The sequence below is a fragment of the Geotrypetes seraphini genome, chromosome 5 (assembly GCF_902459505.1).
Source record: "Geotrypetes seraphini chromosome 5, aGeoSer1.1, whole genome shotgun sequence".
NCBI classification, from domain to species: Eukaryota; Metazoa; Chordata; class Amphibia; order Gymnophiona; family Dermophiidae; genus Geotrypetes; species Geotrypetes seraphini.
The window spans coordinates 51,330,077-51,345,838 of NC_047088.1; the positions used below are offsets into that span (position 1 = coordinate 51,330,077).

At 45.1% G+C, this 15,762-nt stretch overlaps 1 long non-coding RNA gene across 1 annotated transcript in view; it reads left to right on the forward strand.

Annotated features, from left to right (window-relative positions):
* LOC117361509 overlaps positions 1 to 15,342 on the forward strand; it is a 63,141-nt gene extending 47,799 nt beyond the window's left edge. Inside the window, exons 2-3 of the long non-coding RNA XR_004539674.1 lie at positions 13,377 to 13,468; positions 14,014 to 15,342. This is a non-coding gene — a long non-coding RNA (uncharacterized LOC117361509). The remainder of the gene's footprint in view (positions 1 to 13,376; positions 13,469 to 14,013) is intronic.
* The last annotated feature ends 420 nt before the right edge of the window (positions 15,343 to 15,762 follow it).

Sequence of the window (15,762 nt, forward strand, 5' to 3'; positions counted from 1 at the left end):
CTTTATGCCAGCTTTCTAAAATCTAAAATGGCACTTGAATTTAAATGTGATACTGTGTTGGCTGACTAACCAATTAAAATATCTTGTTCATTTTACATCACAATAAAAAAAACTGTCACATTGTATTAACGATCTTGAAAAACACGCAATTGTCCACTTGTGTATCATCTTGAAAGAAAATTTTCCATTCTATACATAGATTTAGACCACCATGTGGCGCCACAGTTTTTAAATGATATATCCATCTCTGTTGACGCTGCTTGAGTCTCTTCTCAGATGAGCGGTTGTTTTTCATTCATATATTTTTTGCATAATTGTGACAGGGTGGAGTACCTGTCACTGGCCAGCAGAGGGAGCCTGAGCTCATGGAGCCTGAGAGGAGAGCTGATTTGTGTAAGAGGCAGAGCTGCTAGTGCTGCTGGGAGCTGTCCATTCACCCTGAATGGATTGTGGTGCTGAAAAGAACAGCTCCCAGCATAGCCAGCTCAGAAGGCAAGGAACTCCTTCAGAAGCTGGACAACCCTTGGGAGGAGGCTAGCTTTGGTATAACTTCCAGTGATCCTGAAGGTCATGTGGACCAGACTGGACCTGATGGGAGGTTAACATTATAGGAAGAGACAGCATCATTGAAACTAGAGGCTGCTTTCCTAAGCCAAGCATCAGAGGCTTAGGGGGATAGCTCCTCTATGTTGCACTTTGCATCCATTCATAAAATTAAAATAAGTAATTGCTTACAGTAGAAATAAGATATCTCAAGTACCAACAGCAGTGTTTGCTTAAGTCAACACCATCTTTTTAACTTCAAAACAGAAAACAATTTTACAACTTTCCTTCAGATTTCTGGAAGTTGTTATTATCCCAGGACAAGCAGGCATGATATTCTCACATGTGGGTGACGTCATCTACGGAGCCCTGATGCGGAAGCATTTTCAAGCAAACTTGATTGAAGATTTAAGTTTGTTCTGCTGCTCCACGCATGCGTGCCTTCCTGCTCCACTAGGGGGCGCATCCCCTCGTGGTCTCCAGTTCAAAATTTTCCGCTGAGCCTAGAAGTCGTGTTTTTCAGGCTCTGCCCCAACTGCCTTCTAGCACCGCAATTTTTATTGTTTTTTTCTCAATTAAGTCGCTGTGCGCGAATTCTTTACTTTTCAACTTGATTCCTGCTTCGTTTTTGACGACCCGGAGGCTTCCGGGTCCCCGTGGCCACGTGGCTACTCGAGCCGCGGCTACTTTCGATTCTATGTCCCGGCCTTTGACCGGCTTTAAAAAGTGCACCCAGTGTGAGCGGCTTCTTTCCATCACAGAAAGAGGTTTCTACTGCAGGATGGCAAGGTAAACTCTCCAGCGCTCATAGCAATTCTATGAGCATCGGATCATTTACTTCACCGGCCCACAGTAGAAATCTATACCGTGGCTTTGTATAAGCCTACGTTTGTCTTTTATTCTGTTTTTTTTCTAGGGAGAATAAAATACTTTGGGGCCATCTTACTAAAGCTTAGTGTTCGCTAAGTGCTAAGAAACCTATGGGCTTCTATGAATATAATGCTCACTGAGCTTTAGTAAAAAGGCCCCTTTGAAATTTAAGTTAACTCAAGTCCTGTCTAACTGGTATTTATATTTTCATAGAGAACAAGATGGTGGTTTACCTCTCTGTCAAGAAGTTATATTTTTCAACTTATCAGTTCAGAAGCAATGTGATTAACCTGAAATTCATTTGCAGGTAGATGCTCATTATGGCCACCAATGAAAACGTGTGACTGGCAGGTCTAGGCTCACAGGGCCAAAACTGACTTCTCCAATTACCACCACTAGAATGAAGAAAGACCTATCCTCAGTGAGTTGTCGGTGGATAACGTTAAGCAGACAACTTGGACTGATTAATTTTGTCGAGATATTAATATCCAGTCTAAAATTAGTCAGGCAAAGATGTCTGGTTAATTTCAGGCTAATCTGAGTTACCCAGGGAAATTGACTAGTCAGTACTGAATATCAGCACCAACCAGTGAGAATTGCCTTCTTTTGACTGGACAACATTTTGGCACTGAGCTGAGGGAAAATTTGACCTGTTGCGGTGTTTCTAGCCAGACAAGCCTTTTGAATATGGGCCTCTATGCGTACTTCTGTAGTTAAAATGCATCCATGCCACAAACATGATTACTATGGCTGACTGGTGTCTCAGTGCCTAAAAGGCTTGGATCTAATATAGGAGGTCATAGGTTCAAGTCTAGCTTAGTCAGAAGCTAGGTGGGACCAGAGCAGGTAAGCAGGTGGGTTGGAGGTGGGAGGTGGTTAGAGAGACCAGGTTGGTTAGGGAGGAGGGCTAGATAGACTTGTGTTCCAGGAATTTACCTTTGGTCTGTCCCAGTATGGCAACTCTTATGTGAACCAAGTATAGGACAGTCGAGCCATTGTGACATCACTGATGAGGTTGGCATTGGTGGAATGAGGCATTATGATATCACAATCTCAGCTCTGGAATGTTGCTACTCTTTGGGTTTCTGCCTGGTACTTGGGGCCTGGATTGGCCACTGTTGGAAACAGGATACTGGGCTTGATGGACCTTCGTTCTGTCCCAGAATGGCAATTCTTACTGTACCTACAAGTTTACCATACTGGATCATGCAGCACTGTTAAGCAGTGGCGTACCAAGGGGGGGGGGTCCTCTCTGGGTGCACGGCTTGGGGGTTGCATAGCCTGCCAGGTCCGGGTCCTCCTGCCCTTCCTTTCCCCTGGTCTGTGCCTGCAATCTTACCTCCCCGCTGCTGCTGCTAATTGCCGACAAGAAGTCTTCTTTCCGACGTCAATTCTGACGACGGAGAGGACGTTCCGGCCCAGCCAGGCAGTGATTGGCTGGCCCGGAACGTTCTCTCCAACATCAGAATTGACGTCAGAAAGAAGACTTCTTGTTAGCGATTAGCAGCAGCAGCGGGGAGGTAAGATTGCAGGTGCAGACCGGGGGAAAGGAAGGAGAGAGGTGCCTTTTTTTTTTCCACGGCAGGAAGGGAAGGATTTAGGCAGGCAAGCTGGCTGGCTTTAGTGCGGCAGGGAGGGAGGGATATAGGTAGGCAGGCTGGCTTTGGGGGTGGACAAATTCTGGAAGGTAGTGGGGGGACATGAGGCACTGGGGGCACTAAGAACACAGGAAGGGGCATGGGGGCACCATGGACATGACGGAGGCACTGGGGGCATTATGGACATGGGAAGGAGGCACTAAGGTCACGGGATGGAGGCACTGAGGGCACTATGGACACAGGACAGAGACACTGGGGGCACTGTGGACACAGGACGGAGGCACTAGGGGCACTAAAGACACAGGATGGGGGCACTGGGGGCACTAAGGACATGAGAAGGAGGCACTGGGGGCACTAAGAACACAGGACGGAGGCACTGGGGGCACTAAGGACATGGGAAGGAGGCACTGGGGGCACTAAGGACATGCAAAGGAAGGAGGGAGGGAATAGAAGGAAAATTGTTGGGCCTGAGTGCAAAAGAAAGAAATGAAAGAAAGGATACACAGTCAATTAATAGATGTCCCCTTATGATGAAAAAAATAAATGGTCACGTTACCTCTGACTTACTTTCTCTGCTGCAGAGTCGGCAGCCGCGCTGTGGTGTAGGAAGGACCCATGACTCGTCTGCCGGCTCTGCTCCGGGAGAAGTAAGTTACGTCGGAGGGGGTGGACCCGGCAGACGCAGTCATTGCGGGACTTTGCCACAACTCCCTGCGTCTGCCGGGTCCACCCCCTCCGACGTAACTTACTTCTTCCAGAGCAGAGCCAGCAGATGAGTCATCACAGGACCTTCCAGCATGTGGCTGCTGAGTCCGCTCCAGAGCAAGTACGTTGGAGTGGGGTGGACTGGCAGCCGGCAGCTACAGTCATCGGGGGACCTTGCTGCATGAAGGGAGAGAAAGGAGCAAGATTGCTGGAATGGAAGAGTGGTGGAGAGAAAGAAAGGGGGCAGGGTGGTATGGAAGGGTGGTGCTGATGGAATTGATGTACAGAGAAAGGGGAGAGACTTAAGGGGGAAGGATATTAGAGGGAAAGAAAGGGGACAGATGCTGATTGAAGAAGGGTGGATGGCGAGAGAAAGGGCGGACATTGGATGGAGCCTATGCAGGATGGAAGTTCAGATGGGAGAGATTAGGGAGCAAATGCAGGAAGTAAATGGGAGGAGAGAAAGGGGAGCAGACGCTCGATGGAAGTGGACAGAGGAGAAGGTACTAGATGGAAGGGTTGGAGAAAGAGGGTTCATGATGGAAGGAGGGCACATGATGGGGAGAAAAGGATTGAGTTAGGGAAACAGTGGAGGGGTGAGGGAAAGAGGTGGCAAGCTTTAGGTAGACAGTAAAAAAGGACATTGATGAGAGGATAGTAAGAACGTAATCTAGACAGATGCAGAAAATAAATTGAAAAGGAAAATGAGGGAAAAAAGGGAAATGGATTGCAGAGGAGAGGTGTGGGAGAGGAGAGGAAAGGAGAGGAGAAAGATGCCAGACCAATGGGGGTGAAAGGAGAGATGGAAGGGGGAGGCATACAGTTTCTGAAAGGGGCATAGAAGGAGAGAAAATGCCATATAGGGGAAGAGAGACAGCAGACAGTGGATGGAAGAGAGTTACAAGAAGATGAGGAAAGCAAAAACCACAGAAGACAAAGGTAGAAAACAATTTTCTATTTATTTATTGCTTTAGGAGACATGCGTCGCTGTTTCTGTGGTGCACTGTATGCAGAGTCCAGCTTCTTGCTGGTTCAATTTAACCTTTGTCTATGTATTTCTATTTTATCCCCCTTTTACAAAACTGTGGAGCGTTTTTTAGCGCCAGCCATGGCGGTAGCAGCTCTGATGCTCAGAATTCTATGAGCGTCAGAACTGTTACCACCGTGGCTAAAATCCACACTAGAGTTTTGTAAAAGAGGGAGGGGTTAGTTTGTGATTACATATTCCATACTAGGCGAAGGTGTTTTCGAAAGACATGGTTTTTCGTTAGGATTGACTGCAGGATTGATCTGTACTAGTCTGGCTTGTTTATTTTTACAATGGGTGTATTGATATTGTACTGCTCACTGCAGTATGTAAGATGCCTTTTCCTAGGTACTCATGTGTGACATGTGGCTTGTTACTAAAAATCATGTTTTTTCGTATAGATGGGGGGGTGTCAAAAAATGATGGGCCCCGGGTGTCACATATGCTAGATAAGCCACTGCTGTTAAGTCACAGGCTCATTTATTTATTCCTCTGATTTTAATGATTCTGGAGTCTGTGGAATAAAGCTTAGCATGCACGTTAAAAGATACTTTAGCGCTCTTTAAAATTAGTGTGGTATGACCTTATTGGCTGAAGTTCTTGGCATTTAATTCTTTAATTGCATTGGAATTCTTAACACTGATCACAAAATTCATGCAACCTCACCCCATTCATTATAGTTGTTTTAAGGATCTTTGGAAGTTAGTGCAGTGATTCCTTATTAGTATTTTTTATGAAGAGCTGCTAAAATCATCAATCCTTAATAGCATCTTTCATTACTTTTAAGTTTAATACTTTTTCTTTATGCCAATAAGTTAAATCATTTATTTTAAGATTTTAAGCTGAGACACGTGATCTTTTTCAGCTTCTGTCGGCTGGGGACTTCTGGTGACATGTTTCGTGACCTTATTGGCAAGAACAAAATGATTTGAGCACATTAACTCCACTTTTTACTAAACTGCGATAGTGGTTATTAGCGCAGGGAGCCAGGCCGAATGCTCCTTGCCGCTCCCGACGCTCATAGGAACTCTGAGCGTCGGGAGCAGAGCGGAGCATTCAGCGCAGCTCCCTGTGCTAATAACCGCTATCGCTTAGTAAAAGGTGGAAGTAAGTTTAGAATCTTCCTGCATATAAATGGAGTAATGATGCTTGCAAATCATGCTTTAAAGTGTGCATAGTAAATAGCATGGTAAACTGTTTTGTTCATACTGTTTATTAAATGCTCAGTGAATCCTAACATTTAATACCTGGTAGGGATAGGGTGTTAACGTTTACCATTCACATGACACTAAGAGCATGTTGCCAGCATAATAGCAGTAAAAAAAGTTCTTAATGTCATTCCAGGTGAGTGGAGGAGTAGCCTAGTGGTTAGTACAGCAGCCTGCAAACAGTAGGAACTGGCTCTGGTTGCAACTGCAGTTTCTTGCCTCTGCCTCACTTAACCCTCCATTGCGTCTGGTACAAAATAGTACCTTTATATAATATGTAAACTGCTTTGACTATAACCACAGAAAGGTAGTTTATCAAGTCCCATCCCCTTATTATGTTTTCATCAGAGCTGGTAATTTAGCTATTCTGCCTCGCCCTCAAGGAAAATTATCGTTTGTTTTGGCTCCCAAGCCCCTCCTCCTTTTTGCACACTGCTGTTTACTTAGAAGAGTTAACTTGACAAAAAGGAATTATTGCCTGCATTTGTTTTACTACAGATTGTTATGAATAAAAGTCTTTGGACTAACAAGACTTTAGAATCCAGATGTAAAATAACTAAGGGGTCCTTTTACTAAGGCGTGCTAACCGATTTAGTGAAAGAGGAGCCTTGTGGGAATTGAAGTCTCCTAGGAGAATTAGAAGGCTGTAAAAGGGCAATTCTATAAATGAGCACAATGGAAGTACAACAGGACTGATTCAGTCTGTCCTTCGCGACCAATGCAAGCAAATCCGGCATGGACTCAGTCTTACAAGGTTGAGGCCATCTGGTAACCCTATTCTTACACCAGGGTAAAGTTCTTCCTTTCTCCCTATCACCTGTGGGAGGATTGGTGATTTGACTAAATATCATCTCCAATGCAGACAACATTGGATTTTTGAATGTCAAACTACATTCTCTTGGACTAAATCAGTCCCATGATTTGCAAACTTTTTTCTAAGGAGTTAAATAGGTTTTGGTTTTGGTTTTTTTCTTGCTTGGCCGTTTAAATGTTTTGTGACAGCACTGCTCTCCTGCATGTACAATCTGGTACAAAAGCTACAGATTGGGATACGTGTACAATGTGCTTGTCTAGACGCAGGTTGATTTGTCTCCTTCTACCTATCACTTGTATTGAAATAAAGATGGTTTCTGACGGTGCATATTTTGTGTTGCAGTCTCGCTGCTCTGCTCAAAGCCAGTGATACTGAACTGGGAGTCTGCTCGGAAGCTCTTTTCTTGACCTTGGAGTGTGCTGGATTTTTGTTTAGATGCTTTTTATATATTTTTTTAAAATATGATTATTTTCAAGGACATGGATTATTAATAGTTGCTTTTCCGTTTTGCAGGAGTTTGAACATTTTCAGAGCCTCCTCATGTTGCCATTTTATTTAATAAAAACTATGAATAAGGCAGCCAAGCAAAGAAACGTGTATTAAAGGATATTCTGGGATCACGGTGTTCTGGGAGTTTATATGCAAGTATCACAGTACTAGTATGAACTGTTCCTATTGTCGTCTTTGACAATTACTTTCTGCCTTGGTGAGTTTCAAATATAGTGGAACCTTGGTTTACGAGCATAATTCATTCCAGAAGCATGCTCATAAACGAAGTTACTCGTATATCAAAGCGAGTTTCCCCATAGGAATGAATGGAAACTTGCTTTGATTCGTTCTACCTCCTCCTCCTCCCCCCCCCCCCCCGAGGCTACCGGCGCTGCTCCATCACCCCCTCCCCCCCGCTCTAACCGGCATTGCAGCCCACGAACCGGCATCGCAACCCCCCCCCCCCACGAATGCCCCCCCCCACGAATGCCCCCCCCCCCGGCGAGAACCGCATCGCACCACTGTGCTGGAAGCGGCATCCGCTCGCCCTCCCTCTCAAACATGCTCCTTACCCCATCTGCTGCTTGTGCGAGTGAAAGAAAGCTCTCACCTCTTGCCTGGGCTGGGCCTTGAGCATCTGCATATGCTCAAGGCCTTCTGGCTCTCGTTCTCTCGGAGTAGGCGGCTACTGTGATTCTCGCAAGAGTCGGCTACTGCAGCTGAGCTGCCACGCAGGGACACAGTTCCGCCGTCCTTCCTGCAAGGCTCCGGCTTTTCAGAGCTTGCTTCCCCGATCGCTCAAATGAGGCTGTCGGCCACCTTCTTATCGTAGGTGCATTTCTGCCTGTAACTGTGGGGGGAGGAGGACATTCCTCTGCTTTGATTATGGCAATTGCAGCCTCTGGCCTAGGGTTGAAAGGCATCTTTAAGATGTGATCCAAAGATACACCAATTACCTGTTTTATTTAAAAAGAAATGTTAGAAATACCTTATAGAGAGAGAGAGACAGAAAGAAAGACAGACAGCGGCCAAGGAGAGAGAGACAGAAAGAAAGAATGACAGACAGCGGCCAAGGAGAGAGACAGAAAGAAAGACAGATAGACAGCGACCAAGGTGAGAGACAGAAAGAAAGAAAGAAAGACAGCGGCCAAGGAGAAAGAGAGACAGAAAGACAGCAGCCAAGGAGAGAGAGAGAGAGAATGAAAGACAGACAGACACATCTATTCTAGCACCCGTTAATGTAACGGGCTTAAACACTAGTCTATCATAATAAAACCCTTAGCATGCATGCGCACTTCAAACTCCGTGATCCCTGTGTCTGTGATCTGTAGCTCCATGGACCCACATGCGCAGCGGCAGTTTCCCTATCACCCTTCCTCAGCAACGCTGGCTCCTTCTACTGCGCATGTGGAGGCACCGTAAGCATGGATACACGGAGGCAGCAATCACAGCAGCGACTCCCCCCTCCCGCACTCCCTCTGTCTAACATCTCTGCATTGCGCATTTAAGGGTGTAATAAGATCACTTTAATTACGATTCCCTATCTGTTGCACATTCCTCGTGTTCCACAGCCCGGGCCCCCCTGTTAACGAGCCCACATGCCCCACCCCCGAGTAGGCGGCTTCTGTGATACTTGCAAGAGTCGGCTACTGCAGCTGAGCCGCCACGTGCAGCTGGCCCAGGGACGCAGTTCCGCTATCCGTGCTGCAAGGCTCCGGCTTTTCAGAGCTCGCTTCCCCGATCACTCAAGTGGGGCTGTCGGCCACCTTCTTATCGTAGGTGCAGTTCTGCCTGTAACCGTGAGGGGAGGAGGGCATTCCTCTGCTTTGATTATGAGAATTGCAGGCTCTGGCCTAGGGTTGAAAGGCATCTTTAAGATGTGATCCAAAGATACACCAATTACCTGTTTTATTTAAAAACACTAGAAATACCTCATAGAAATGACGAAACAGAGGTTACTTTAGCTTATATTTTTTAAAACGAATTTTAACAATTTGTGGAGAGAGACAGACAGACAGAAAGACAACCAGAAAGACAGGCAGACAGGGCTAGGGAGAGAGAAAGAGAGACAGAAAGACAGACAGACAGTGAGCAGGGACAGAGAGAGACAGAAAGAAAGAAAGACAGCGGCCAAGAGAGAGACAGACAGACAGAAAGAAAGACAGACGCTGATTTGCTTCCATATGCTGCAGAATTTGTAGTTGAATCAATTATTTCTCTGGGAGACCTAGTTAAATCATATTACAATAAGTTGTAAAAGAATAATAGTACATGTAATAAATACATTTTATGCCTCAACTGTGAAATCTAATATGACATCTAATGCTCTAACCGACCCAGCAGTTTTCCAAACCTTGGGACCCATTTGCAACATTAAGAGCATAAGAATTGCCATACTGGGCCAGAATGAAGGTCCTTCAAGCCCAGTATCCTGTTTCCAACAGTGTCCAACCCAGGTCCCAAGTACCCAGCTAGATCCCAAGTAGTAAAACAGATTTTATGCTGCTTATCCTAGGAATATGCAGTGGATTTCCCCAAGACCACAGACCCATGATCGCTCCAGCACCCCTGAGCTCTCTATACCTGAGTCGGACTGACCCCCGCCTTGCCTTGGGGTGCCACTACTAGTAGCTGTACTAGACAAGGTGAACATAGAGGATGGTCTCCAGTTCCCTGAAGTTCACCATCCAAGCGGAAGAGACAAGCCTTTAAGAGGAGAGTATCCTCAGATGCAGCTTCTGGTGCAACTGTGAAAAAACAGTTATCTGTTCCAGTTTCCACAGAGGGATAAGGAAGGCAGAAGCAATATAAGGCGAAGGAGCGGGATGCCAGCAGCGGGCACACCGTGCTCTCTGCTGAGAAGTATATTGTACAGCCTTTGCTAGGCAGAATCTGCCCTATTTAACATTTTTATTGCCCCCTTGGCTATCTTGTTACAAGATCTAGGGTTTAGAGCTTAGTTTTACACAGATAATGTCCAGCTGATTCTAGCTAGGACTTCCACTTCCAACACTCCCTGGCACACAGATTGGATAAATCACAGACTGGTTTGAATCCCATAATTTAACTAAATATTCATATCGATGTGAGGCCCTTTAGCTGTCCAGAATTAGGACTATCCTTTTGTGTCACTAGGGGTTATATGGGACAACAAACTTTCCTTTGCTTCTCCATGCCGGTTAAAAAATCTTTAATAATTCTCAAGAAAATTTGATCTTGGAATCAGTTCCTGGATTGCTGGGATCTTTCATCAACAGGCTGAATTACTGTAATTCTTTGCTTGATGGGGTTGTGAGCGGGAGGGGATTGGATAGGGAGATGATCAGCTAGGGAGGGATCTGTTCAACAAGTGAGATCTGAAGTGAAATGGGGTGGAGGGGTGGGAACTAATGCTGGAGCAGGGCTATTGTGAATAAAATGGAGGGGGAAAAACTCAGATGAGTATAATAAAGCACAAGCAAAATAACTTTCACTTTTGGTAAAGACTTATATGTTAATCATGGGTTATGAAATTTCTATTAGAAAACTCTTATTATTCTTGCAAAATTACTGTGGATTAGTGCTGCCCGATTTGCGATTTGAATCGATTCACTGTGGATGAATCGATTTGAATCGATTCACTGATTCACTTTGGGTGAATCGATTTGAATCGATTCGTGTTGTTATTTTTTTAATTGGCCTTGCCAATTCAGTGTGGGGTCAGTCAGGAAGTGCATGAGGCTATGCCAGTCATCTTCAATGCAAGATCTACGCACCTGTCCGGAGCTTTATTCCACCACCACCACCCCCAAGGGAGAAGAGGCCCAGTTTCTCTAGCCTCTCATTGTACGGCACCTCCTCCAGTCCCTTAACCAATTTTGTTGCTCTTCTCTGGACCCTTTCGAGTAGTACTATGTCCTTTTTCATGTATAGCGACCAATGTTGGATGCAGTATTCCAGGTGGGGGGTGTACCATGGCTCGGTATATTGATAACCTTCTCTTAATCATTCCTAGCATTCTATTGGCCTTTTTCGCCGCCACCGCACATTGTGTGGACGGTGTCATTGACTTGTCTACAAGTACTCCTAAGTCTCTTTCCTGGGGGCTCTCTCTGAGTATAGCACCGGACATCCTGTATTCGTGCGATTTCCGTTACCGACATGCATCACCTTGCACTTATCCACGTTAAACCTCATTTGCCATTTCGCTGCTAATTCCTCGAGTGTGGTTGCGTCTCGTTGTAGGTCTTGGCAATCCTTCTGTGTCCTCACTACTCTGAATAACTTTGTATCGTCTGCAGCTTTAATTACCTCACTCACCGTGCCAATTTCTAGGTCATTTATAAATATGTTGAAGAGCACAGGCCCAAGCACCAAACCCTGCAGCACTCCACTCGTGACGCTTTTCCAGTCCAAGTATTGTCCATTTACCCCCACTCTATATTTCCTATCCACCAACCAGTTTTTAAGCCATGTGAGTATATTGTCCTCGATCCCATGTCTCGCAATTTTTCAAAGTAGACGTTCATGCAGGACCTTGTCGAACGCCTTCTGAAAATCTAGACTGGGTCTCCCTTGTCTATCTGCCTATTTACTCCCTTGAAGAAGTGCAGTAAATTTGTCAAGCAAGATCTTATACAAGAGGTTTTTTTTTTATTGGAATGCTCATAATTTGATGGATTTTAAAGCTTTGCAATGAACCTGTTAGTGGTTTGATAGAAATTTTTTTTATTGTAAATGCAGTGTAAAGTTTTACTTTTATGATTACCTCTGATCCCAGCACAGTGAATATAAGTTTGCTGCACTAGACTAGCTTTCTATTTTCCAGGAAGCTGTGTGGATTGCCAGTGCTGTATTTGACTAAAAGTGCTTTCACAGGGTAAGGCAAACGCTTGGATTTTGGTAGTATTTTCTATTTAGTAATGTTTTAGGCCCTCTTTTACTAAGCTATGGTAGAGGTTTCTACGGTGGCATGGGACGTTAAATGCTCCAACACTCCTCCCTCACTCATATTCAGGTAGTGGAAAGAATGGATTTTACCAGTGTCAACCACTAGTTGCTTAAACATATTAATCGCATTACGTTCTCATTGGCATTCCCACTCGAAATTCAGAATTGCCTAGTAAAGGTAACCAATCCAAATACCGCCAATTCATTCTCTTCCATCTACAGATCCACTTCCAAATCTTTTATATAGGCAGTAAATGTACTGGGCACCATAATATGCAAGAAAAGTACCACTTACTGAGGTAAAGGTATTAAATTAAACTACATAAATATATTAGCACTACAATCCACTATATCTGATTCGTTGCCATAGTATTTCTGGTGAAAGCAGTTAGCTTAGCAGGGTTTAAAAAAGGTTTAGATCATTTCCTTGTACAGTGAGAGATTGGAGAAACTGGTCCTCTTCTCCCTCGAAAAGAGGACTGAGAGGGGACATGATCAAAACATTCAAGATACTGAAGGGAATAGACTTAGCAGATAAAGACAGATTGTTCACCCTCTCCAAGGTAGGGAGAACGAGAGGGCACTCCCTAAAGCTGAAAGGGGATAGATTCTGTACAAACGTAAGGAAGTTCTTCTTCACCCGGAGAGTGGTAGACAACTGGAACACTCTTCTGGAGTCTGTTATAAGGGAAAATACCCTTCAGGGATTCAAGACAAAGTTGGACAGGTTCCTGCTAAACTGGAACAGGTGAGGCTAGACTCATTTAGAGCACTGGTCTTTGTCCTAGGGCCGCCGTGTGAACGGACTGCTGGGCAAGATGGACCACTGGTCTGACCCATAAGCATTATTAAGATGGACTTGGGAAAATCCATTGCTTATTTCTAGGATAAGCAGCATAAAATCTGTTTTACTCTTCTGGGATCTTGCCCGATACTTGTGACCTGGCTTGGCCACAGTTGGAAACAGGATACTGGACTTAATGACCTTATCCCCAGTATGACACTCTTTTAGGTTCTTATAGTCCTTGCTTCATTCCTGTACTTGCTGCAGGCTGAAAAGGACATATGAAGAAATTTAGTACATGATTGGTTTTTTTTTTTGTAAGCTGTGTTCAGTAGAACTACAAGGTGTTCTGTGTTGTCTGTTCCAAATACATGTTCTGCCCCATCCTCAGTGACATCATTATTTCTAGCTATGGGATTCTGCAAGACTGTGGACTTTGAAGCAACAAAGAACTTCTTAGCAGAAAGTGGAGGAGGATAAACATGGGCAAAGGTCTTTTGTGTAAGTGCAATATCTAATATCTACAGTATCAACTTTCATGGGGAATTAAACAGCATCTGAGAAGGAAGTAGATTAATCTATAGATATGGAATTCTCCTGCCCTGTCACTATGGAAACTGAAGTTTTCTTGCTCTTGTATATTCTCTTTTACAGCACGTGAAAAAGACGCCAGAAACAAATCACTGATGAAATAACTTTAGAGGAAAGGATAGCATTTGCTAATGGAGTTTAATGGAAAGTCCTTATGTCAGATTTACAGATTTGAAAACATTAGTTCTATACAGGGGGGACACTATAGCAAATTGAAGGAAATTTGGGGCCCGTTAACAAAATATTGTAACTTATGAATTATTAATACTATTTCCCTTTGATTGTTGTACACATCCAGGAGGGGAGGGGGGAGGGTTAGGGTGAGGGGAGGGTTTTTAATTGCTGAATATTACTTGTTGGAATAGAGTGCAGTATGTTATATTACTTGATTGTTCATTTGTATGCACTATGTACTGAATTTTAAAATGAATAATTTTTTTTTTTTTTTTTTAAAGAAAGTTGCTGCACCCATGTGGCACAGATACTGCCAATAATTGCATGCCCACACCTTCGTTCCAGAGCAACTCTGAACCCACCAATCAATGCTGCGGAGAAGACATCTTCCCTATCCCTTTCCCCCTCCCCCCACCTTTGTTACTTGACTGAATGTGGGTTCAGCAATACAGCAGTCATTCTGTGCCAGATGTTGGGATTTGGAAACAAAGTGGCATAAAACACCATAGTAATGAGCATCCACGGCGGACTCAGCATCCTATTGGTCAGCTATGGATCCGACAAGTATGTGAAAAAGAGAGAGAGAGCAAGTAGGGAATTTAAGGACTAGATGGACCCTGTCCTCTCTCCTATGACTTCTACCTCCCACTTGGCTCCATCCAACTCTTTGTTTTGCCTCAATGGGCCCCAAGTACCTGACACATTCCCCCACTCTGTGTTGCTCCCTTGTTTGCCAGTTGCCATTCCTCCCAGTGTTACAACTGCAGTGGTACCTTGGAAATCCGAACTTAATCCGTTCCAGAACCCCGTTCGAGTTCCAAAACGTTCGAGTCCAAGACAATTTTTCCCATTGAAAATAATAGAAACTGGATTAATCCATTCCTTGGTCCCACAAACTCAGCTAGATCGGGCCCACCTGGCAGAGAAAGCAAGATCGGGTCCCCCTCCTGACAGAGACAGCAAGATCGGGTCCCACTGGTAGAGATAGCAAAATAGGGCCCTCCTGACAGAGACAGCAAGATCGGGTCCCCCTGGTAGAGACAGCAAGATCGGGCCCTCCTGACAGAGACAGCAAGATCGGGTTCCCCTGGTAGAGACAGCAAGATCGGGCCCTCCTGACAGAGACAGCAAGATCGGGTCCCCCTAGTAGAGATAGCAAAATCGGGCCCTCCTGGCAGAGACAGCAAGATCGGGTTCCCCTGGTAGAGACAGCAAGATCGGGCCCTCCTGGCAGAGACAGCAAGATCGGGTCCCCCTGGTAGAGATAGCAAAATCGGACCCTCCTGGCAGAGACAGCAAGATCGTGTTCCCCTGATAAAGACAGCAAGATCGGGCCCTCCTGGCAGAGACAGCAAGATCGGGTCCCCCTAGTAGAGATAGCAAAATCGGGCCCTCCTGGCAGAGACAGCAAGATCGGGTTCCCCTGGTAGAGACAGCAAGATCGGGCCCTCCTGGCAGAGACAGCAAGATCGGGTCCCCCTGGTAGAGATAGCAAAATCGGACCCTCCTGGCAGAGACAGCAAGATCGTGTTCCCCTGATAAAGACAGCAAGATCGGGCCCTCCTGGCAGAGACAGCAAGATCGGGTCCCCCACCAGCATAGGCAGCAAGATCGGCAACAGGAACTGCAAGCGGTGCTCAGCCCAAAGCTTCCCTCCCAGGCAGAAATAGGAAGCTGCGTCAGAGGGGAAGCTTTGGGCTGAGCAACACTTGCAGTTCGTTTGGATTCCAAAGCAACATTTAAGAAAAAAAAAGGTTCAGATTCCAAGTTGTTCGAGTTCTGGGGCGTTCGGATTCCGAGGTACCACTGTACAAAAAAGAAGAGAAAAGGAAAGGAAAACACTAGTTCTAAAGATGTTTTAGCTAAGATATCATGCCTCATCAGTCTGTGCCCTTAGTCATAGTCAACTGTGCCCCTTCAAAGAGCATAGCCACATCATTAAGGTCAAAGGAGATGAGACTTGATATACAGTACATTATAATCTCGTTATAATGGACTTCAAGTGACCGTTATATCCAGAGTCTGTTATA